This window comes from Panthera tigris, chromosome A2 (assembly GCF_018350195.1).
Source record: "Panthera tigris isolate Pti1 chromosome A2, P.tigris_Pti1_mat1.1, whole genome shotgun sequence".
In the NCBI taxonomy this organism is placed as follows: Eukaryota; Metazoa; Chordata; class Mammalia; order Carnivora; family Felidae; genus Panthera; species Panthera tigris.
The window spans coordinates 82,032,494-82,058,881 of NC_056661.1; the positions used below are offsets into that span (position 1 = coordinate 82,032,494).

The 26,388-nt window shown below is 35.7% G+C and overlaps 1 protein-coding gene across 1 annotated transcript in view; it reads right to left on the reverse strand.

Annotated features, from left to right (window-relative positions):
- The window catches only part of MAGI2 (membrane associated guanylate kinase, WW and PDZ domain containing 2), a 1,321,708-nt gene that overhangs the window by 333,847 nt on the left and 961,473 nt on the right, over positions 1–26,388 (reverse strand). The window lies entirely within an intron of this gene.

Genomic DNA, 26,388 nt, shown 5'->3' on the forward strand with positions numbered 1-26,388 from the left:
TGATGGACTTACCATGTGTTAACTCATTTATCCTAAAGAACTCAGAATTGAAAATCCTTGTATTCTGCTTCCAGTGATCTTAACCAATTTAGATATCAATTTAGACACTCTGTTTAGCACAGCATAAACACACTTAATTTAGATTAAGGACAATAACAGTCCAGATGGTTTTCACCAAATCCCCCTAGCTATTGGAGAATTTGCCTATTAAAAAGAAGAATCTGTTTGACAGATATCTACTGGGTGCCCTTGACAAGCAGCAAAAGTAAAAGAATATACAGAGGATAGCAACTGATATGACAATTTACTAATATGGCTGAATACATGGATTCATATTTATAATAGGTTTATTATCTCATGAATACAATAATATGTAAAGTAATCACATTCAATAATATATAGAGTAAAGAGCTAACATGCTTAATTTTATGGATACTAGTTTTGTGTCTTAATGGTATTGTTATATGGAAGCATATGATGGTCGAATTTTTAAAATTATATTTTATAATGTAAACTGTTTCTTCACTTATTCCTTATCTTTGACTCATTCTTTGAGTAAGTTACTAATTCTAAGCAATGCATCCCCAAAGTACAGAGTTAATTGATTCCTTATCTTTGTAGATTTGCAATGCAAAGGTTCTGGAACTATTTATTTAGTATCCTGCGTCACTTGCCATCATGAAGTATTCATCAGAATTTACAGGGAATCTGATTTGCTTTGCCTAACATATCAATGTATTTTGTTTGTTTGCTTGATTGTTCTACATTTCCAAAATAACTTATTAATTCGTTCAAAAACAAAATTATACATTACAAACATTTATACTCTAAAAATTGAAGTATTTTCATTATTAGTGATTCTTGACTCACAATTTTTTTGGGGGGAGGAAGTAATTTTTATTAAACATTTTATTTCAGGTAAATGAATTATAATCTCATTTTTTTAATATATATTTTTTACCACATTTGACCCAAGGTGAGAAGAGATAAAAAAACATAATGAGAGCTAAATGCTATGTGCTAGGCATTGTTTATGTACATTGTAAAAAACAAATAACTTAATCCTCAAAATTAACTTGTAAGGTACATTATTATCACACTCAATTACAAGAAGAGGAAATGAAGATACCAAAAGATTCTGACAGTTAATTGTTCAAGTTTTAAACTCCTGTGTCCCAATCCAGAGCCTGCATTTTAATTAATTTATTAATTTTTCATTTACTTATTTTGAGACAAGATGATACACTAACCCTCTGTTATAAAAGCTATTATTCATTTTATTTTAAATATCTACAAGGGGTTCAGTAATAGATACATTCATCAGTTCATATATAAATGTGGCACAATGGGTATAAAAATCTACAACCAATGTTTAAATGCTCTGTATGTGTGTATATGAGTGTGTGTGTGTGCATGTGTGTGTGCACATGTATGTATGTGTACATTCCCCTTAATGACATTTGCTTGAGTAGTAAAGAAAGGTCTAGGCTAGAATGTCAATGAAAAAACACAAGTTTTTCTTCACTCATAAAAAGACAACTCATAAAATAAACTTCTTAGGATTATAAGCTGAATAGTGTGTATCTAGATGATGAAAAGTTAAAGTTAAGAATCATCTTTCACTGTGAAAATGAGCTATTTGGACTTGTGAATTAGTTTTTAAAAATGAATTGCTTCTCTTTAAAATTATGCTAATGATTGAGAAAAAGAATTTCCAATTTTGTACTGTTTGCCCAATTAGGCAAGCATGTAGCTTGGAGCTCTTGGGTCCTGGGTTATTTAGAGTACTCTATTCAACAATACCCGACACATTTGAGAATGATTAAGGTCACACTAATGAAAGAATAACATATACAATGAAACAAGGGAAAATAAACACTTGAGATCAACAAGGTTAATTCTGCATTAAAAACTGTTTTAATTGAGATTTTCCTCAGGCCATGGAACCATGGAGCAAATTCAGTGACTAGATATTCGTATCATGATCCACTCTGCAAAAGTCTGTGTTAAGGTCTACATTAACTTGTAGTAAGTCTAGCCTGTAAGAAGATCAAGAGATGAAAGGGGCATCCAGTTATGTCTGGATTCTGCCATAGCCACCATGATATATATTTTTTGCTTATTTGTTTTACTCCAATTTATTTATTTGTTTATATTTATTTGTTATGTCCATTTTCATTGCCAAAAAACCAAGACTCCTTTATGCTAGCACACAAGAAGCAGTTTTCAGGCTGCAACTGCAAAACTTGTAGAATCCAAGGACAGTATTTCTTTTGGAAATGGGACTCAAATACTGGACAGATGTAAAAAAGCTAGCTAGGATATAAAACCTTAGGGTATCTCAGAAAGGTCCTGTTTGTCTCACTCACTTTGTCTTTTAAACTGTGCCTCTTTTCTCTATGTCTCTCTTTCTTTCTTTCAGTTCCAATTCCACTGTGTACATCTCCTTCTTTCTTTTCTACCGTCTACTTCTCTGGCTCATCTTGCATATGTCCTGGAAAGGTCACCCCATACTTGACTCTATGTTATTTTTTAATCTCAAGCACTGCTATCACTACTTGATCTCTGAGTTTTTCAATTCCGTGACCTATCTCCCAAAGGATTCATGAATCCAGCTCATTTTCTTCAAAATAGATTCAAGTGACTTGACTTGGAAGATCAATGTAATGGTTGCCCTCAGGTGAAGAATCCACTCACAAAATAATAGGGTATGGCTGTGGCTTGTGCCCTTTTGGTAGATACAAAGCCACATCTGGCAAAATCAAATAGAGAGACACCCTATAAAATAACCAGTCAATACTCTTCAAATGTGTCAAGGTCATGAAACAGAGAAATAGATTGAGGTTCTGTCACAGTGTGAAGGAAACTATTGAGACAGGGAAACTAAATGGATTGTAGGATTGGGTCCCAGACCAGAAAAAGGACATTAGTAGGATGACTGGTAAAATTCAAGTAAGATTTGTAGATTAGTTGATAGTCTACATTAATGTTAATTTCCTGGCTTCAGTAATTATACTCCTGACAGATGTTAACATTAGGGGAAAGCTAGGTGAGAGATACATGGGAACATTATAGTATTTTTTGCAAATTTTGGAAATCTAAAATACCTTCTCGATAAAAACACCGAAAAAAGCTATTTTACAACTCTCACTATCAGAGGACCTCTACCCACACTTCATTAATGTTCAATATGATAATGATGTTAATTTTTTATACAAAATAAGAATGTAGGATTTTGTATTTATATTCTTTTATAATATGTTGATTTCTTTCAATAGACAATTCAAAGAGACTTTCAATTTTGTTATTTTACCTTTTTTTTTCTGTTGCCTATCTTTCTGCTCATTGGAGAAACAAGGTAAATACATTTATGTTGAAGTGTTACTGCATCTTGAATCTTAGAACATACAGATTGAATAATATGAGTTTAAAATCTGGAGTCAGGCTTTGTTCCTTTTCTGGGGTCACTGTCCTGTATGAGCCACAACATGGTTATGTTAATTCATACAAGGTTGTATGGAGGCCCATCCTTCTGGGTAGCTTAAAATTCTCTCCAAAGCCAGAAAGGCAGACAAATTTAGAAAGTAATAAAATACTGGAAACAAGGAAAAGGACCAGAATGGGAAACTATTTCCATTAACTCTATATTACATTTTCGGACTAACTTTTTTTTTTAATTTAGGCTCTTGCTGTTGTGTTTTAGAGGTAATAACATTACAACAGAACATAAGAAACATACAAAGTTTCCTTAGTTCAAATAATACAGTGCGTAGCAAACAATGTGGTAATAGCTAATACTAATGTTAAAATATTTTCCTCCAGTCTTTTTTAAAAAATTTACTTATTTATTTTTAGAGAGAGAGAGAATGAGCAGGGCAGGGGCAGAGAGAGAGAGGAAGAGAGAGAATCCCAAGCAGGCTCCATACTGTCAGCACAGAGACCAATGCAGGACTTGATCCCATGAAGAATGAAATCATGACTTGAACTGAAATCAAGAGTCAGATGCTTAACTGACTAAGCCCCTTCCTCCAATCTTTATTACATTTTTTCTGTATACATAGTATACAAATTAGGAATGATATTAAATTTTTTCTGGAAAAGTGATATAACCTGCTTCCAAGTAGTTCTTAGGGGTTTTAGTAGTTATTAGGAGTGTAAGTGAGTTTAAACAAGAGTCCTCAGCATGAGTTTTTATAAGAAATACATTTTTAGAATTAAAGAGAAAAAAGAAGGAAGAGAAGGATACTATGCCAGAATAAAATATACAAAAGATGAATTTTTCTTATTAATACACTTTATTATATTTTTGTCTCTTCCTGTATTCAAAAATGCATTTGTAATTATAAAAGTAAATTCTGAATACATTCTGGTTTTTAAAAAAATTCATTTAATATTGATGTATGAAGAAATGTGCACTCAATAAAATTTTGATCATTCAGGGGCCATTTTCTGCCTGGAAAAAAGTTAGCAAATACAGATGCAAACTTTTGCAATGTTAACTTAAAGATGGCAGAGTACTGTAATCTATTTGAGATAGTGATAAGGAGTGGAGGCTCAAAGGCATGGCACAAAATAAGGATATTGTCTGGTAAAGACTCAGAAAAAGTCATACTTGGTTTAAGTTTGCAAAATTCATTTGAAGTTCATAACGTGATGAACCCAGTGTTTTTCTCTATGTTCCTAGAGCTTTGGAGAAGGTCTGGCTATAAAGTAAGATTCAGGAAGCAAATACATGCTGAAGATTTGAAATATACATCTCCAGTTTCCTCTTAACCTCTGTAAGTCTATGTTAATCCATTCATCGATCTATCTATTTATCATCATCATCCACTTAAAATTATTTATGGAAGGATACTGGGCTTCTATAGTGTAAAGGCTGACATGTAAATTTTAACCTCTCTATTTACCCTGAAAAGCCATAAATATCCACTAAGAGAGCAATAAAACCACCCATAATGCATATCTACAGCATAATTAGAAGAAAGAAAATACTGTAAACTCAAAAGTTATATGTAAGTAGAGATTTAAATGCCTCAAACCAGCAGAGTCAGCTCAGAAGCCCATTCCAGATCAGAAAGGTGGATAGTGTGCAGTAAAAAGGAGAGCACTCCAGGAGCCATGAGTGAAAACAAAAAGACAAAATCACCCTCAGAAAGATAAATTCCCATCTGGAGTGGTGAAATGCTGATAGCAGACCTGTTGATCAGAACATAGCTTCTGGGGAATTAAGTGCAGGGAGTTTGGAAGTGAGCAGAATGAGAAGTGGAGTCTTAGGAAGGCACTGCTTAAGTAGAAGAGGGAGCTGGGGTGCCTGGGTGGCTCAGTGGTTTAATTGTCAGACTTCTGCTTAGGTCATGATCTCCTGGTTTGTGAGTTCAAGGCCAGAGTCGAGCTCTGGGCTGACAGCTCACAGTCTGGATCCCACTTCAGATTCTGTGTCTCCCTCTTTCTCTGCCCTTCTAGTTGTGCTCTGTCTCTGTCTGTCTGTCTGTCTGTCTCTCTCTCTCTCCCTCTCTGTCTCAAAAATAAATAAACATTAAAAGAATTACAAAAAACAACAAAAGAAGAGGAGAGAGCTAATATCAATGGAGGAAACGACCCTTAGAAATTTGGTTTTGATAGAAAAAGCATGAAGTAGAAATTATGCATCACAGAAACAAAACATAATTCTAGGATCATAAGACATACCAACTACTCCCTCTGCAAAAAGTCTTTCACTAAAGAATCAGTACTTCACAAAAGAAACAGAAGAGGGTGCTCCTGAACTAAGAATGTAGTATGCTTATATAAAACTTAATGCTTATATAAAACTGTTACTGCTGGTCTATGAAAAAAAAAAGTTCAAAATCAATAGAAAATAGCAGATAGCATTCATACATTACGAAATAAGAAACAAGAGTTAAAATGATGCAGCTAATGATAGTTTGCTATCCTCCCTCAGAAGAAAATTAAAACAAAAACCCAAATGAGAAAAGTGTATTGAAATCTCAAGATATTTTGAAACAAGTATCTATATACACAGAACAACTTTTTGAATAAAAATTTTAAAAGCTCTGAGTAGATAAAAATCAGAAAGATAGTAGAGTTGACCAAAATGAGAAAATACATTAAAAAAAATTCTTTAAATTGAAACTAAATTATGAGCTGTCCAAGAGGAAATAGATTCAATTGAAAATATAATAGGCATCATTAAGAAAAAACATGACAATACTCAAGAGAACAAAATGAAACAAACAAAAGGTGAAAAGAATCAAAAAACAGTCATTAATATAAAAGATAAAGATGATCCAGTACATGTATAAGTGGAATGAATGAAGAAAACAATAGAACTAATACTTGAAACTATAATCCAAAAATAAAATAACTATATATGCTGAAATGTCTCCCCATGTATTTGGAACATTGTCCCAGAACAGTCAATTTCAAGATATATACCAGTTAGCCATTAGACAAAAAAAATCAAGGAAAAACTGGGTAAAATATAAGTTCCTTACAATGGGAAAAAAATATCAAGTTGATATCACATTTCAGGAACAACATACATAGACAACAGTGAAGTAGTATTGTAAAGAATCTCAAAGAAATGGTGAGCCAATTTTATATCCAGCCAACTTATCTTTCAAATACACACACACACACACACACACACACACACACACGAGTTTAAAATATGCAAGAACTTGGGGAATACTGTATCTAAGAAACCTTCCTGAAGTACTACTTAATTAAACCAACCTTAATTCAACCAAGAAATGACTGGAGAAAAGGAATGATAGTAATCATTATACAGTTTATTGTAGATATAAGTGTAGGACAAAGGGTGGGAACAAGGATTAATTGTTGCTTTGTTACAAGGTGAGAGCCAGAGTATCACTTAAAGCTAGCAAGTGAACAGGGCCTTATAAAAAGGTATCAGAATAAAGGTAAATATTACAACACAAATACAGACTATTCTAACTACCAAAACAAACAAAACCCCAAAGAAAACAGACCACACAGAGAAAGGGCCGCAATCAATAGAACATGATATGGTCAATAAATATAACATAAAATAATATGACCATTAAAACATAGAAATGAATGCAGTTTATTTTTCTCAAGATTTTCTGATTAGCTCATAAAGAAAAAACCCACTCTATGCTGTAAAGAATAGGCACATTTAAATAAAGTAACTCAAAAAAGCTAAACATAAAGACTTGGGCAAAGATATACCAGACAGATAGAAAAAAAGAAAACAGCAGGATTATAGTCTTGCTATCAGATTTAGAGTTCAAGTTAAGAGCATTAACCAGAATAAGGAACATTACTTTATAACAATAAAGGTCGCAATTTATAATGAAGATATAATAGTAAATATCTGTATGATAAATAATACAAACTAATTTTATAAAACAGTAACTACAGGAGCTGCAAGAAGAAATAGAAATACATTAATGACAAATATTTAAGACAGCTCTCAGTCTAAGATAGATCAAGTTGACAAAATGACAGATATAGAGCAACTAAATAGAGTATAATTAATTAGACAAATCTTATAGTTCTCCCTTCCTATTTCTTTTTCTAGTTTTATACCTCAGTAATAGAGAATATATATTCTTCTCAAGTGCTCACTGAACATTCTTCAAAATTGTTTATATATTACAAAAGTTTTAATAAATTCCACAAAGCAGAAATAACACAAACATGAATCTTTGACCATAAGGTAATAAAATCTAGACATTAATAATAAAATCATAATCAAAAGAATTCTTGTCTAGATATTAAAAACTCTAAATAAACAACTTGTGTGTCAAAAAGAAAATGTAAACTGAAATTGCAGAATTTCTAGAAGCAACGAGAAAACATTAAGTAGCAAAATCTGTTGGGTATAATTAAAATTGATCAGGGAAAATTTTATGCCATATATATATTATTCCATATATCTATCTATCTATCTATCTATCTATCTATCTATCTATAAAAGAAATAACAAAGGGATTCCTCCCCCCCCCCAAAAAAAGGAATACAAATGATAAAAGAAAAAAGTCATATGGTAGATAACTGAAAAATAGTAACACTAATCAAAATGTTGTTTCATTTTATTTAAAATAAAATTTTCTTTTAATGGTTATTTATTTTTGAGAAAGAGAGAGAGAGAGACAGAGTGTGAGCGGGGTAGGGGCAGAGAGAGAGGGAGATACAGAATCTGAAGCAGGCTCCAGGCTCTGAGCTGTCAGTACAGAGCCTGACGTGGGGCTCAAACTCACGGCCTGTGAGATCATGACCTGAGCCAAAGTCGAATGCTTAACCAACTGAGCCACCCAGGTGCCCCTATTTTTTTTATTAATTTTTTTTTAACATTTATTTATTTTTTGAGAGACAGAGAGACAGAGCATGAGCAGGGGAAGGGCAGAGAGAGAGGAAGTCACAGATTCCAAAGCAGACTCCAGGCTCTGAGCTGTCAGCACAGAGCCCCACAGGGGGCTCAAACTCATGAACTACGAGATCATGACCTGAGGTGAAGTCAGATGCTTAACCAACTAAGCCACCCAGGCACCCCTATTTCATTTTAAAAATTAGCAAAATAAATACTAATTTAAGATTAAAAAATGATAAGTCACATATAACAACATAAGAAAGGAAAAAAGGGAAGCAATCATAAAAATTGTAGAATATGTTGCACAAACATATGTTAACAAAATAAAAAATCTAAATGAAATGGATAATTTCTTAGGAAAATATAATTTATCATGATTGGCCCCAATAAAGATAGAGAAGCTTAAATAGACAGGTTTTAGTCAATGTACAATACTAAACTCTAAATGGAGAAGAAACAAATGAAACAATATGAATATTAGAGATAAATTCCTTTATAAACTGGGTGTGAGGAAAGGCTTTCTTATGACTCAAACTTGACAAATTTGACTACATAGAAGTGAACAAGAATCTTTGCACACTCCAAAACACCAAAGTTAACATTAAAAGATAAACGACAAACTGAGACAAAAAGATGTGTAACATCTATCAATGATAGAAGGCTGCTCTCCTTCATACAAAAACTCTTAAAAAGTGAAGGGAAAAAAAGAAAAAAGAGACTAAAAACTTGATAGAAAAATGTACAAGAGGTAGGAATAGACAGTTTACAAAAAGTATTCACATGTTGTCACGTGTGAAAAGATGCCCAATTCCTTCATCACAAGAGAACTGCAAATTAACACTATATTGAGATACCACTGCTTACCTATCAGATTGGCAAAAATTCAAAAGCTTGAGGACAGGGGTATCTGGGTGGCTCAGTCGGTTAAGCTCCTACTCTGGATTTTGGCTCAGGTCATGATCTCACAGCTGGTGAGATTGAGCCCCTTGTGGGATTTTCTCTCTCTCCCTCTCTTCTGTCCTTCCCCCTGGTCACACTCTCTCTCACATAATAAATAAATAAACATTAAAAAAAAAAAAAACTCGAGGACACACCCTTTTGGCAGGGTTGTGGAAGAACTGGTCTCCCTCATATCTTGCTGATAGCTGGTCAATATGAACACAACCTCTCTTGAGGGGAATTTGGCATAAAATGGACACATTTTACCTTTCGATCCAACAACAGTCATTCCTCTAAAAAATTTCTCTAAAGTTTAATCTTTAACAATATGAAAAACCTCAGAAATGTACAAGGTTATTCACTGCAGTACTGTTTTACTAGCAAACCATGGAAACAACCTCAATATCCAATCAGGGATAACAGTTTAAATAAACACAGCATATGCACACGGAGCTGCAAAACCTATGGGAAAAATCTCTATGATCTGATATAGTGATTTGTGGGAGAGATTGCTAAACCAAAACCTTCCTATGCTCATTCTTGGGAAAAAAAAAAAAGGTATACAAAAAAGAGCCGGAAACTAAAGAAACTGCTTAATTAAAGGAGGTGGGCCTGAACAATAAAGTCAAAGGGATAGGAAAGGAGGCTTCTTTGTACTTCTTTACAAACCTCATCAATGTGCTTCTATTCGAAAAAACAAAACTGAATAAAATAAGATGGAAAAAAAAATACCCTAAAATTGAATATAAACAAAAGAAAATGAACCTAACTGTATATGAAATTGCTAACCACTCAGGATAAGAAAAAGGCAAGTATAAGAGAAATTACAGATTTGGGGGTCAGGGTTTCATTATACAAAGACTCAGAAGATAAAAGCATTGAGGAAATATCACTGAGGTTGGAGAATAACTGTATTTATAATGCTGCACAATTTTGGTAGGCTTTCCTGACAGTGCGGTTCAGGATACTGGTTTCTGAAGCTTGGGGTTAATTTACGTTAGTTCTTATGCCTTTTACACTGGGAAGCCCTGTGGGTCTGGCATTTAGGATCCTCTTGAACAAAAAGTTGCAATAACAAAAGTTTTAAGGGTTTGGGGGTGGGGCAAACATTAATTTTAGTGATTTAGACCTAAGGCCAGACTAGAATTTAATAATTCAGAGAGGAGGCACAGGTCCCTAGAAAGGATAGGTTTGATGAAATTCTCTCTGACTGACACTTGTTCTTAAGCTGATAGTGACCTTAGAGAGCTGATAGGTTCTTTGGGCATTATGGAGGCTGCAGAGGTGGACTCCATTCATTATGAGAATCTGCCTTTCTAAGTAAACACAACAACCTCAGAACTATTATAGATACTGGGCATTTGGCTTTCAATGGAATGTAAGGCATAAAGTTATTACAGCAGGAAACTTACAAAAGCCTGGTAATTCAAAGCAGGTATCTCTTTAGGGAGGGTCTATCAGAGTTCTGCCACCTGTGTGGGACCAGGAATGGCATTTTGGCTTCAGGATGCAAGGTCTTATTTAGAGATGAAGTAATACATGAATCTTGGCCTGTAAAGCTTCTAAGAGGGAAAACTTAGGGAAGAGGTCGGGCCCAGAGCAGGAGACTGGAGACTGATGGCCTTCTTTCTCCTTAGTTGTCAAATTTTCCCCTACAGGGGGATCAGTCTATTCTACAGGCTGCTGAGTGGATTACACAGCTCCAACTGGGGAGTGCAGACAGGTGAGAGGTCTGGAAGTTAACTAGCTCCTAGCATGCTCTCCCATGCTAGAACAGTCTATATTTTAATTATTGACTCAGACTGAACATTGACAGATAATGAGGGCTTTAGGAATTGTTTAGCCACCATCTTCCAGGGAGCCAAGATAAAGACTGGGATAGGTTATGAGAAAGAAAAAATAAATAAAAAATTTTGCTTTAATTCTTCACTTTACCTTATCAGTGAAGATTTTAAAGATGTAGAAAAAAAAATAGCTCAGAGAAATGGCCACATTTTACCATGGTTTTGGTGATGGCTATGATTGCTGTTTTCTTTTTATGTCCCTGAAATAACACTTTCAATGGAATGTTCAATGGTTTTGTGGTTCAAAGTGTTCTTGATAAGATCTGGATGTGTTAGTCCAAGTGAAATCTGCAGTTAACTGTTGATGACATCACTTAACACAGCTCTCATAATGTAACATATTTTCTGAGGCCCTTTTTCATTCAAGAAATATTTATTGCTCATCTACTTTGAGGGAAGCAGTGGGCTAAGCTGGAAGGGATAGGAATAAGTCTCAATATCCATGGAACTGACAGTTTTGGTCAGAGCCAGTCTGTAAACAAATACTTTCACTAATTATTAATTCATTATAATTTATGGTATACGCTACCAGGAGAAGTGTATGTATATTTTACTCTACCTAAACCCTCAGGTAATTTTTGAAGAGCTTGGAATCACAGGTTGTTACATTTCATGGGTATAATTCATTACAATTGATTTAAATAAACCTAATGCAATAAGTCAGCGACACACTTGTCAATTGGGTATTTTGGGGTGAATTCACACAATGGATGTCATTTTTCTAGTGAAGCAGTCTTTTTAAATTGAATGAACTTGATATATACAAGAAAATTCTAACTATTTAAAATCTCTGGGGACAACTAAGTATTGAACATCAGTGCAGTTAAGGGCTTGGAAAAATGAAATTTAAAATTTACTTATGTTTATTATATTAGATGAGCTGAATTCTACTTAGGAATATGCCCTAATTTCATTTTCTATTTAATATGCAGCCTCAGAGCATTGTTTAATTAAAATGCCACTTAGACCAGTGAAATGGATCAGACTGAGCACAAATCTAGGGCTGCTAACCAATGTGCAGAAGGATGAGCTCGCTCTCTTAGTGGTGCCGTCTGAGCCACTGCCCACAATGCTGGGTCAGAGAAGCACCATGACACTTCTGCATGCCATTAAATAGTAACATCAGTTTTGCTTTTGCCATGACACTCATGGATCCTAAGAGACTTGCATGCTTCATAAAGAAGCAAGCTGGACATCTATCAAATTGGGGTGATGTGGGGTTGTCATAGAGCCTCTACTTTATCTGGTCTACTGAGTTTTGGGTCTTTCTGCCAGAACAAAGAAGGAGTTCATAGACATTTTTGAAAAGGACGCTGAAAAAAAATCCATAAAAATACCAATTGTCAACAGTCTCCAGGGAGAGGAAGGAAAAGAGGATAGCTTCCGTATTTTCCATCTGTGTTGTGGAATGTTTTTAAACATTAACAGAATAGGCAGGCTGACCAAGCTCACAGTGCTCTGTTTTATACTTGTTCTGGGTGGAGAAAACACCTACTTGTCAGCAGTACCTGTCACAGATAGATCACAGGGTGTCAAAGGTAGTGAGAGTTGAGACACAAGATAGGGAAAGGCTTTTCCCATAGTGTGAAAAGAGGAGGTTGAGTATTCAGAGTGTAACTGTAACAATGAGATTTCTGATTCCCCACCTGGTATTAATCTAAGGCATTACTGCTGCCTTTTAAAATTTAATGATGGGAATGTCCACATGCAGACATTAAATTATATTCATATAGCCAGATGTGTGTGTGCGTGGGATTGTCCCAATGTTCTCTTCCAAAATAATTTCCTGTCTATATGATTTTAGCTAGATCCCTAGGTAGAGATATTGGAATCATAGTCCCCACCCCATACCCCATCTTGGCAATATAGTGTAGTGAATGGTGACTTCACAGGACATAAGCATCTTTACATTTGAGGTGGATGAATGGTATAAATATGACAAATACACCTTCAGTTACGTTACAATTAATTAAATCATCATAATACCAGCCAGTATAAAAAAGCACCAAAGTGTCCATTAATATAGATTGTGCTGGCATCTACCTTCAAATATGAGTATTCACTTCAAATATGGGGCTTTACTGACGGGGAAGTGGTGCAGTTTTAATACAAATCCTAAATTTCCTGTTCCACATACAAACAGAGTGATGCTTTCCATTAGTAAGTTCCTAGCACAAAAGAGGGCAGAACATTTTTCCCAATGATATGGTCACTGTGATTTACATGAATGTTCACCTATTTAGCTCTGTCCCATATCTGCAGTGTTCCAGGACAGAAGGACTGGATTAGATGTAGGAATAGGGAAATGAAATCTCATCCTAATAAAACCCAGAATCCTTTTTGATAAAATTAATAATATGGTAGTGAGGTATGATGTAGTAATGTAAAAAAAAAAATAGAGGATTTGGAATTAACAGCATGTACTGCATCACTGCTTTGCATTATGGTAGAAAGAAACAGAAAAACATAAAGAGCTGAGGGTGGGATTTCCTAATGCTATCTGCAGGAAAAGACCTGGAATAGGAAACACGATGCCTGATGTGTCTGCAAGGTATCCAATGCCTAAAACACTGGGAAAATCTTGGAGAGCACTTCACCCCAGTGAAAAATATTGTTCTTATAAAGCTGTCAGAGTCCGTCTGAGCTGGGGTTACCTGGCATGTAAGAGCCAGTCATTCCCACAAATTAGGCTGCCCTGCAGGCGTGTCTAACTTACATGCCAGCCTTTCAGGAAATGTTAAAGGCCCAAGCAGAGCTGTGATTTGTACCTGTGGTAACAACTAGACTGTGTGTAAATCATACAAGCAGTGACAGTGTGCTATGATGTAGCATTCAGCAACTTTGCGAGAGTCGACATGTAGAAATCCAAACTTTCCACAGCAGTGGCACTGTGCAGACAAAGCACACAGACTGTTTGGGAGGGTTACCTGGTCCAATAGAGGGAATCAATAATTTTTATCTGTAAAGGCCTTTTGAGGCAAAAATCACTGGAAATATTGATTTGTACACAGAACATCACTAGCTGAAATATTAATTGATATGATAAAGGGGTCAAGGTCATAGGCTACATTTTCTTTTTTTAAAAAAATTGTTTAATGTTTATTTTTAGAGAGAGAGAGAGAAAGCGGGGCAGGGACAGAGAGTGAGGGAGACACAGAATCAGAAGCAGGCTCCAGGCTCAGAGCTGTCAACACAGAGTCCTAAGTGGGGATCAAACACATGAACCAGGAGTTCATGACCTGAGCTGAAGTCAGACGCTTAACCAACTGTGCCACCTAGGCACCCCTAGGCTCCATTTTTAATGTAGTCTCAGATTCTTCTCTAAGTTTGCATTTTCAGAATGCAAATGTGTATCAGCTCTGATACAGGGCATATAGTCCAGACTGGAAGTATAATTAACAATGATAGTTTTTTTTTTTTTTAACATTTATTATTTTTTTTGAGAGACAGAGTGTAAGGGGGGGAGGGGCAGAGAAGGAGGGACACACAGAATCCGAAGCAGGCTTCAGGCTCTGAGCTGTCAGCACAGAGACTGACACTGGGCTCAAACCCATGAACTGCAAGATCGTGACCTGAATTGAATGCTCAACTGACTGAACCACCCAGGTGCCCCAACGACAATAGTTTTCAAAACATGTTAACACACTTTTTTTTTTTTCACATTTCTCTGTGGGTGACTCTCCCTTTATTTAAGCACTCACTTATTTTAGGAAATTTAGGCCTGCTTAAGTGGGGATATCAAGAGGAGTAGTCAAGAATCGATGTCTGACTTCCATGGGAAGCCATGGATGGGAGTAGAAACTGGAGGTGCAAAGTCCTGGGAGACAGGACACAGGATGCGGAGTCCTTACAACTCTGGTCAAGGGCAAGAACCATAACGTGAGCAGGTATAAGCCATTCTGCAGCACAACAGCAACGACAAAGAACAGCTGGCTGACCCCAGACCCACCCTCATTACCATAGGGATACCTGCTCATCGACTATATGTACATCTTACATGTAGGAGGAGAGAAGAAACCCACTGCAGAAAAAATCTGATACAGCATTTGAGCTTTAATGTTGACACACTATTACCCTCCTCCATCCCCCACCCTCAATAAGGCTGTTTTCAACTTAAAAAACAGCAGAAAAAAGCCCTTAGTTGGCAGATTCAAATTTTCTTATCCTCCATCAAAGTAACCAAAGGTCCAAAGCAAATGATTAATTATATAAAATTAAAGTCTATAAAATTTTCTTACATATGAGTTGTAGTTTACAAATACCAACCTGGCTGTAATAGCATTAAGTCAAAATTAAGCATTTATTTAAGTAACTATATTTGACAGAGATACTATAGGCTTCGGCAACAAATTTGATTTGAATTTTGGCTTTCCTTGGATAAGTCTCAGTTTTTTTTTTATCCTGCACTGTGTTACAGAGAATAGAAATGTAGACTGGCTAACATGCTTGGCACTCACTAAATGTTAGACACTACCATGACTCCTACTACCGCTGTTGCTGCTCTGTCATCATCATCATCATCATCATCGTTGACAGCAGGAATTGTAAAAGCAGCAATGGTAGGACCTGATGGAGTAATGGGTGCCGAGGGAACTTAGGGTCCATACTTGGAGGGTGGGCAGGTAAAAATCATTAGTGGTTTGCCTCATTACTGGAAGAAGAAGAAGGTTTCCTAGAATTATCTGAAATGTGGAAAAGAGATGATAAAAGTGGGTGTGGAAAGTGGGGACTGGAAAATTACTAAGTAGGTGGATCCTTTTCATTCTATTCTTCCTGTGTGAACTTGGCTTGAAGGCTTCAAAATAAGTAGACTAACATTTGGGAGTGAAGCTTCAGCTGTGTGAGGAGAGGCCTGGATTATAAAAAAGATACTCTGGTACAAAGGGATGCCACCAGAATTCATAAGGAAGATTTTCTGAAGACCAATACAATTATGTATGATTATAATTTTCTATTTAATATACATGTAAGTGACTCCATTACAGGGAAATATTAGGCTCTGGCTTTTTATCTGAAAAAAGCAAAGTAACAAGCATATTTAAATTATTTCTTTAGTTCACAAATCAAAATCGCACCAGTACTACAAATCCAGCCCTTGAACTAACAACGATAATTAAGATAAGAATGATATTTTCGTTACAACATTCTTTTTTGTGTGATTTGGCAACATTTTCTTTTAGTAAAATTTTAAGTGATTGAAAAATCTATTTCTGTTCAAAAACCAATCAATTATTGTCACTCAGAGATAATACTTAAAAGTAAACGATAAAATCTGTGGTTTAGAATTACAGTGTTAGAAAAAGAAAGATTTTTTTCCACTGGAAAATAAATAAAAGGTGACGCAGAACCCGAAAGTTACTTTATGGGTGTTAAAAATTAGCATACTATATACTCAGCAACCTGATAGATACACAAATGAGTCCTAAATCTGCTGTGATGTAGGGTGTTCCACAGCGAGAGGGGAGGGCTGGAAAACTCAGGAAGCCCAGATGTCACAAGACAGACTGAGAAAGACTCCGTGGGCAGCGAAGAAAAAGAAGCAACAAAGAGAGGGAAAGAATATGGTATATTATTGAGGAAAGGGACTTCTACTGAGTTCCAAAGACTGTGTCATAACCATCTGCTTTGCCTCCTTCATGGTGAGAAACTTTAAAGACAGGCAGCATATCTTACTCATCTTTGTATTTCCCAAATCTAGTATTAAATGTTCAGCACAGGCATTTGTTAAAGGAATAGATGAGATCCTGTACCCATGGTGATGCTGGGAAAGATAAAATGTCTCATACCTGCATTTGAAGAGCAACCTCAGATTGGGTAGCACAAAAAATTTTGGCTTTCTATGACATTAATATCTTAGTTGTGTTATGTTATGTTATGTTCTTTTTTTTCAAAGTATTAATTCAATTTTTAGTTAGGTATTCTTGTGGTGAGAGTGTTTGCCCCATATTTCAAATATTTCCAGATGTGCTGGGTTAGGGCAGAAAGGCAGAAGAAAAAGTTGATATTGGCCATGCCCCATAAAGCTAACTTCCTACCTAGTCGTTACCCCAACACAGGTATTAGAGAAGCACATATGGGTTAAAGAAAATGTTTTAGTAAAGAATATGAAAAATAGTCATTAAATTTTTAGTCACACTGGTTTTGGTAACAGGTTTTGCTAACTACTGGTTTTAGTAGTTTTTATTTTCCCTTTATGGACATTGCTTTTAACAAACAGACTAATAGTATTATGTTTTTACATTTTACAATAACATGGATGAAGTAGCACTGTGCAAGACTTTTATGTTTTCTTAGTTCAATTTTGCAAACCATTGTACACTTCCAAATTTATTCTTTTATATTTGAGACCTAGACACAATTTTTTATTGAGGCAGATCCCAAATTTCTCTCAAACTCTTTCTAGGGGCGATATATTTAAACTCTTGTTAGACATAGAATTCATTGTAAGTGAAGATGCCTAATATCATAAAATACTTAAGAAAATCATAGGAATGAAAGAAATTTTCAGATATCACTAGGTTCATTTCCATTTCTTCTATTGGCTTTATATTTACCACAGTGGACAGAGAGATGGATCAATGCCTTTTATTTCATTTTATTCACAGATTATTTTTTATTTGAACATTACAAAACTCACTACTCATTTATTCAAGTTTTACTGAATACTGTGCTAATAGCTAGAGATTAAAATTTTTCTGGGTGGCTCAGTTGGTTAAGTTTCTGACTCTTGACTTCAGCTCAGGTCATGGTCTCACAGTTCATGAGATCGAGCCCCACATTCTCTCTCTCTCTCTCTCCCTCTCTCTCTGAGCCTCCCCTGCTCACCGGCTCTTTTTCACTCTCTCTTGAAATAAAAACATAAAAACTTAAAAAAAACTTCTGTGTAAAGGGATTCACTGTACCAGTATACTTTAGAGATATTGTGGGTTTGTTCCAGACCACCACCATAAAGCAAATAAGCAAGACAAATGAATTTTTTGGTTTCCCAATGCATATAAAAGTTGCAGTACGTTATACTGTAGTCTATTAAAATGTGCAATAGCATTACGTCTAAAAAATGATGCATATATCTTAATTAAAAAGTTCTAAAAAACGCTATCATCCCAGTAATAATCACCGATCACAGATCACCATAACAAATAAAATAATAATGAAAATGTTGGAAATACTGTGGGAATTACCAAGTTGTGACATAGAAACACAAAATGAGCACTTGCCATTTGGAAAATGGCACCAACAGACCCTCAGTGCAAGGGTGGTACAAATTTGTACAAAACTCAATTTGTACAAAAAACTCACTAAGTGCATTAAAGAGAAGCGCAATAAAGTGAGGAGATATTCTATAAATCGGGAAATGTCAAGGTAGAAGTATGTGCAAGTGTTCAAGTGAAGGGATGACTATTTATGGGAGGAACTGTAGTGGACAGCAGATGCTTTATAGGGAAGTTTCCCTAGAGCTCTGTCATAAAATATGAGTCAATATTTACCTGGCAACTCTTCTTACTGAGGGCAGTTTATTCTATGATGAAAAAAAAAGGCATTTAATCTCAATAAATGCTATTTGTGTTCCTGTCCCAATGTACCCAGGAGGTTATCTTTTAAATTCTTCATGGTCAAAATTATACCCCTTCCTGCCTCACTTCAGTTATTTAGCACCATGGAAACACTAAAATCAGCTATAATCGATCAATACTATATATTGGGTGCTGTGGAGTGCTTTACATGAATCCTCTCATTTGATCCTCAAAGCAACTCTGTGGGGGAGGGGATTATTTTACTGTGCTAAGTAGTTAAATAATTTGCCCAATGTCACAAATAGAATTAGTTTTGACAAGGGTTGTGAGGGGCAGTGCTGGAATCCTTTTGAAGAGGGGATTCCTTTTTGGACTGTCCCTTCTTAGAATTCCCGTTGTCTTGAATATTGGTATGAGAATGTGGATACATCCCTCATTTATGAAAAATGCCCCAAAACTCTGAAATAATGTCCACCTTATTCTTCAGTAGGGGTCCAAATTCAATATTTTTAAACCCCGTTATATTACATTTCCTTGTTCTGCAATAGATGTAGTGGATATCTGCTTTGGTTGTACAGAAAGATATCAACATAATCTCAGCTAACATCAGAGTCATAATGTAATCATCAGTATTTATGCAATAACACAGGTTATATTTATGAGGACACTCAGAAACATTAGAAACTAAAAATTCTTCTGGCATTTATATGACAAGAAAATATGGATGTACTTGGAAGTCTATTTCATTTTATTTGAATTGTAATGCCATCTGCCAAAACTCTCAAAAACTACTGCTCTGACAGCATCAGAAAGGAACTTTGTGTGAGAAATCGGCATCTGTTTTTTTACTTAATTTACAAAAGACACATTTTGTTTGCATTCATAAGAGCATTTTGCAAATTTACTACCCAATTAATATGTCATTCTGTGACACTGACAAAATAATCAGATTCTTAAATGAGTCTCATTTCTTTTGTTTTAACTCTACAAAGCATGAAAAGATTATATGGTGTAGCACAGAAATTTACTGTTTCAATTTATAATAATGCCATCTTTCCTCTATGAAGATGACATGACTAGCATCACCTGGGCATTGGCTTCAGGTAATTTCTAATAATGACAGTGAATTTGTGCCCAGTCATCCTTGCCTGGTTCCTACTGTGATATGAAGGTTGTGCATTTGTGAAATGATGAATAGTATTTACCTAGAGTTAGAGACTGTAAAAGAGAATGAAATTAAGTTTCAGAAGAACGGACTCCAAAATCATAAATTCTTTGGAAGTGTCTGTTGAGAGCTGAAACTGGCCAGATATCTGTCCACATGTTTCACAGATACATGATGGAGTAGACTTTGTATTTAACATGCTAGATATGGCAGAGGGGTATACTAACAGATGAGATCCTTACCTCTGAATAATTTATAATCTACTTAGAGAGGTAAGAGCATCCAATGTAAAAATAGATCCATAAAGAGTATTTATGAATGAAGATGCAGGTATGACTTAGTAATATACATAGATACTGTATGATTTCACACACAGTAAGTATGCCATTAATTTTTCAATAGCTTCAAGACCTACTGATTTTCAAGGAGAATCACGAAGGAAGCAAAGAATGCAAGTAGGACACTACTTGGGGAAAAAAATAAGATGAGTTCAGGGGCACCTGGGTGGCCCAGTCAGTTAAGCCTCTGATTCTTGGTTTCAGCTCAGGTCATAATCTCACGGTTCCGTGGGTTCAAGCCCTGCATCGGGCTCTGTCCTGGCAGTATGAAGCCTACTTGGGATTTTCTCTTCCCCTCTCTCTGCCCCTCCCCCACCTGTCTCTGTCTCTCTCAAAATAAATAAATAAACTTAAAAAAAATAAGATGAGTTCAGGTATGGGTTAGGGAGAAGTAGGTGAGAAAGATGGATAGTTTTGCAGAGAACACAGGAATGTATGTGAATTGTAAGATAATCACCTATTTAGAGAAGAGAATTTATGTTAGAAAACAATAAAGGGAAAGTCTGTATGTGTAATGTAGATCAATTGATGGAATTTTTTAAAAGTAAACTCTACCCTCAATGTGGGGCTCAAACTCATGACTCTGAAATCAAGAATAGCATACTCTACTGACTGAGACAGCCACGTGCCCCCGATGTAATGTTTTTGAATAGCAGGTTGAAGACCCTTAAGTAATTGGTAACTATTGTAGTGTCAGAATAAAAAAAAAAAACAACATCATAGATATATTTGGGGAAAACCTTAATCAGGTACTTGCATTCTTGATATTTATACCATTAGCATATAGCACATGTCCAGAACAGTGCTTAGAATAAAACAGATAAATGAACAAGGGGGTAATAAGTTGGTTACTCAAGGGGACAGCTGCATTTCTGTGGCTGTCCTGATTCAAACCCTCTTTCCTATATATTTCTTGTATTTTACTATATTATCCTCTACAGCATCAGTCTTAGTGGGAGGTGTCCAACCATAGAAGTTGAAAAGCCCAGATACTTGATTTCTCCAGAAACTTGAAAACTAGGGCATGGACCTATTTCCAATCCAGACTTGGACAATCAGACACAACCACCTGAAATTTTGAATCTGGAGTCAGTGATGCAAAGAAGCAGTAACTGAAGAATTTATTGTAGTGGTGGAAGAGACTGCCACAGCTGTTTCTGGGGGCAGCCGTGGCAGTCTGGCTAGAAACAGCAGTATCTTCCTTGGCCTGTCCCTGTGGGATGACTCTGGCTGAGATTCTGGCTAGGAAAACTCCCTTTGTTTTTCCTTATTTTCCAAGTCTGTCTTTTTCCCGTACCTTCTTCATGATTCTCTAAGCTTCCCAAAACCTTTCAAAAACTTCATTTTCTGCATTAAAGAATCAGAATCAGTTTCCCTTGCTTGTACTTAAGAACTCTGATAAAGGTGTTCAAGGCAGGAGATGACTAGGATCCTATTTGGGGATAATCATGATGGGCAGAGTGAAGAAAGGACACCAGTGAGAGACACTGACAAGGAAGAATCTACAGATCTGGTAACTAGCAACACATTGCTATTCTGTTCTTGCTTCACTACACTGTTTGCTGGAATATGTGCATGACATTGCCTAAGGGGTAAAACAGAGTGAAACAAAATATTTGCAAGTATATACCCTAACGGATTCATAATAAAGTGTTTGCGGAACATGCAGATATAATGTCTGTAAGTGTGATATTTCTTCAGAAGATAGAGCAAACTGGGGGAGTAGTGGTAAACAGAAATGAATTTTTAAAATAAAATGTCTTTCTATAGAATGAAAGAGTGAAGCTTTCATGAGTCAGTATACTTTTCTGACTCTGTATATGCTTATGAGAACCATCTAATTGTTTTCATGGACTTTTTAGTCTTGTATCCAGTCTTTTTAGTCTTGTATCCAGTCTTGTTGCCTAAATCAACATGGCTGAAACTGAATCACAGTCTTTACCCCCAACAGGTCTTCCATTAACTTGTTCTGTCCTAGTTATCAGCATTGCAGCTGCCAGATGTCCAAACCAGAATGACAGCCACCATGAATTTCTTCCTCCTTCTGATTATTTAAGAACTCCTTTACTCCACTCCTTAATCATCTCTCACATAATTCCTCTCCTCTCCATTCCTATGATTGTTGCTAAAATCTCATTTCTTATCCAGAATTTTGAAATTGTTTCCTAATTTTTCCCTTTGCCTCTACCTTGTCCCTTCCAATCCACCCTATTTCCTACCACCAGAGTAAATATTCAACAAATGCAGATTCACTCATTCATTTTCCCTTCTAGAAATCCCTTGGTCCTTTTCTATGTGCTTGCAAGTGAGAATGGCACACTAGGTCTGTCACGATCTGTCACTATCACATCTTTGCAAGTGTATCTCCTTTCTCACATTAACATTTTGTGCTCAGACTTTTCTTCATGCTCAGACTCTACCACAGTCCCTTGATTCTTGGCTTTTGCATATGTTGTTTCCTCTGCTTCTTACTTCCCTTTCCCAGCTAAATTCTGTCTTCTATGACTTAGCTAAGTGTTACCCTTCTTAGAAGTGTCCCCTGACCATCATTCTTAGCAACATAGTCATGGCTATACTTCATAACCTTGGTTCAAATGTTATAGCTCTTCTCATTTGTAATATAATAGTTGATTTTATCATCTTTCTCCACCATTAGATAGTGGGGACTATGGGGACCACATAGTTCATTGATTTTTGTATCCTTATATCTCAATGAGCTTTGAATTTCTAGTATCTAGGCTTTGCCCAAAGTAAGTCCTTTTGTTGTAGGAATGAAAAGAGCACATATTCCTTATGAAATCTGAAAGATTTCTATAACCACACTTTAGTTAATTTTATAATCAATAAACAGTTCTTTTTATAAAGTGAGAGAAGGTCTAAGGTATATTCATTAAATAGCACTTAGTCTACAATAAAGCTTGATCTGTAAGACACAATATACAATTGTTTCCAAAATGTTCAATAGTCAAAATGCTAGTTCTTTTGAAAGAGGAGAATAATTTATTAACAACATTCTTACCCCAAGGGGAAAGAAAGTTCAGAAAGCTGTCTTGCCTTTTCCTCCAACTTCAAAATAGATTTTCACAGACAGGGTCCTTTAGTAACTCTTGTTTAATGCAAATATCTCTTGTGTTGTGGGAAAAACAGGAAAGAAAATGGGAGGTGGAATACAGATAAAATAGAATAAGAGATTATGAGATAAATAGACGAAGAAAAATCCTTAAAATTTTAAAGTCCACTGAAAAGAGAAGGAAGAGGGAAGTCAAGGCAAACAGTCAAAAGTGCACAGAAAGCCCCAGCTCCATGCTTCCTGAGATTGAATCTTAACAGGAAACTGGTATTGCCTTCAGCTTTTGGTTTCTTTCCCAAGGTTCTGCTCAAAGTATTCCCTCATCTTCATCACCCAGCTCTTCAAGGTCAAAAACATCCACAAATAATCAGGCATTCGATTGTCAGTCTGTGGGGCAATTTGCACCCTCTGCACTTTTGCAGTTCAAGAGGTGAGGGGATAGAAATGACCCAACACAGTAACTATGATCTAGTGTTACAGAAACTATGATCTAGTGTTACAGGTATTTTCCTAGTTACTTAATATATTTTCAAGCTCAAATTAACTTGGAATACCACTCTAAAGAGAAGAAGTTCTACACAGGTGCTATTATTTTTCAATTTTTTACCATGAATGAAGTTTTCCTGCTAAGAAGAACTTGGAAGACATCATGAAATTGAAAAAAAAAATGCTAGGAACATGATTCAAATGCAAATACATTCTCTTTTTTTTAACTGGAGGTTTTTTTTTTAAACTGAGGTATAATTGGCATCATATTATTTCAGATGTACAATATAATGATTCGATATTTGTATATAGCATGAAATGATCAGCATAAGTCCAGTTAATATCCATCACTGTATGTAGTGACATTTTTTTCTTGTGAAGGAACTTTTAAGATCTATTTTCTCAACAGTTGTCAAATATGCAAAACAATATTATTAACTGTGGTCGCCGTGCTGTACATTATATCCTCATCACTTATTTATTTTATAACCGGAACTTTGTACCTTTTAACTCCTTCAGCCATTTTTCCCACCTCCCACTCTGACTCTGGCAACGACCAATCTGTTCTCTGCATCTATGAACTGGTTTTGCTTTGTTTTGTTTTAGATTACACATGGAAGTGGCATTATGCAGTATTTGTTCTCTGGCAATTATATTCTTAAACATTTTTTCTGCATAAAATGGATATAGAAACATAGTATGGGGCTAAAAGTAGATATTATCCAAGATCCAGAAAAAAAGTTCATGGAAAGTCCTGTTGATTTTAATAAGAATGCATAGAACATGGACAATAATAATTGTCTATGGAAAACATAGCAAAACCTTTTTCTATGAGGGTGTGTGTTTTTGGGTGCTGGAACCACCTCCTGATCATTGTTGAATTTCCAGGTCTAGTCCAATGCCAGGACCATAGTAGGTACTCAAGAAACATGAATGAATAAAATAGACTACAGGACAATTTGGATAGATATACCAATAGTTTTAAAATGATTCCTTGAATTTAAAAATAATCAATATAAAATATAATCTCCACACAGCAAAGTGATTAAGAAAAGAACAAGTCCAATAAAATCATACTCCATTATTAAAAAAAATATTCCAATGTGATTTAGCAAAAAATCCAAACTCCACGCCAGAGCCTACAAGGCCTTTCATTCCTGCCAAACTCTCTGATTTCATGTCTTAGTGCTTTCCTTTTTGTTCTCTGTACACCAGCCACATTGGTGGTTTTGGTTTATTTTGTTGTTGCTGTTGTTATTTTCTCTCGATTTTCTCTGGATGTATGAAGACAAATTCTACTTTAAGACTTTTACCGTTGTCCTTTCCTTTACCCAGAATATCCTTCCTTAGATACTTTCATAATTCACTCTTCATCAGTCATGTCTCCTCAAATATCCCATGCTTACGGAGGAACTAACTGTACTATCTAAAATAGCTACCACCTTCCCTTCACTCTACCCAATATCCTGCTTTATTTTATTAGCATTTTTTACCATATGAAATTTTACTGTTTATTTTCTGGTTTACTTGATCTACACTCCACTTGAGCTCCACAGTATCTTGATATAACGCAAATGGTCTCACTGAATAAGTGAACAAACGAATGAATGAATGTGAGAAATGTAAAATATTATGAAAGTATGTTGAAGTCCAAAGTTGATGTAATGTCAGATAGGATTATGGCTTATGGAATCCAGAAAAGAACAGGGGGTTAAATCTTTGTTCTTGGCCCTAAGAGAGAGGGCTCTATTAATTATGTTTCTTGATTAGCTCAGTATCGAGCAAAGGGATACCCTAAATAAATGATACATATTTCACTTAGCTTCCTAGCTAGGAATTCAGCTTTTGGGTACAATTAATTTGATGTGACCCTGGAGCATGTTGAGCATGACATCTCAGAACATGATAACCCTCGGATATAAAATGATCCAGAGAGATGGAAATCATTATTTTAATAGCTGGCAACAGATTCCTTTTCCATGAGAATGTTTATATATAGGAAAATACCTGAATAATTTTGTTTGGTTATAAAAAGTAAGGCCCTGTGAGTTTTATCTTTTTAAAGAAAATCATGAAAAAAGAAGGGAAAACTAAATCGTTCTGCATGAGGAATGAAGAGAAATTTAAGGAAGGGAAAGAAGAAGTGGAAGATAATCGAACCTATGAAAACATACTGATGTCGAAGTAGCCAAAGTAGTTGTAAAAAGTAAAAAAAAAAATTTCCAAAGGAAAGGAAAAGTGAGCTGTGACCATGTGCTTTAGTGCAACTTATATCATTCTGAAGACCCCTGACTCTTCTACTTTCCTTCAGTTCAGTTTCTTACAACCCCTGTCAATTCCTTCCCAGGAACCAAACAGGACAGCCGAGTCCTTCTGAATTACTCTCCTAGTCCTTAAATAGAAGCTGTAGCAGCCCAGAGTTGAGGTTTACCCTTCCTTTATGGAAGGTGTGCATGCAAAGATCTTGTGCTTTTGAGGTTTTTTTTTTAAATTAATTAATTTATTTTGAGAGACAGTGAGTGAGTGTGGGGAAGGGCCAGAAAGAGAGGGAGAGAGAATCCCAAGCAGGCTTAGTGCTGTCAGTGCAGAGCCCGACGTTGGGCTAGATCCCATGAACCATGAGATCATGACCTGAACCCAAATGAAGAGTTGGATGGCTAACCTACTGAGCCACCC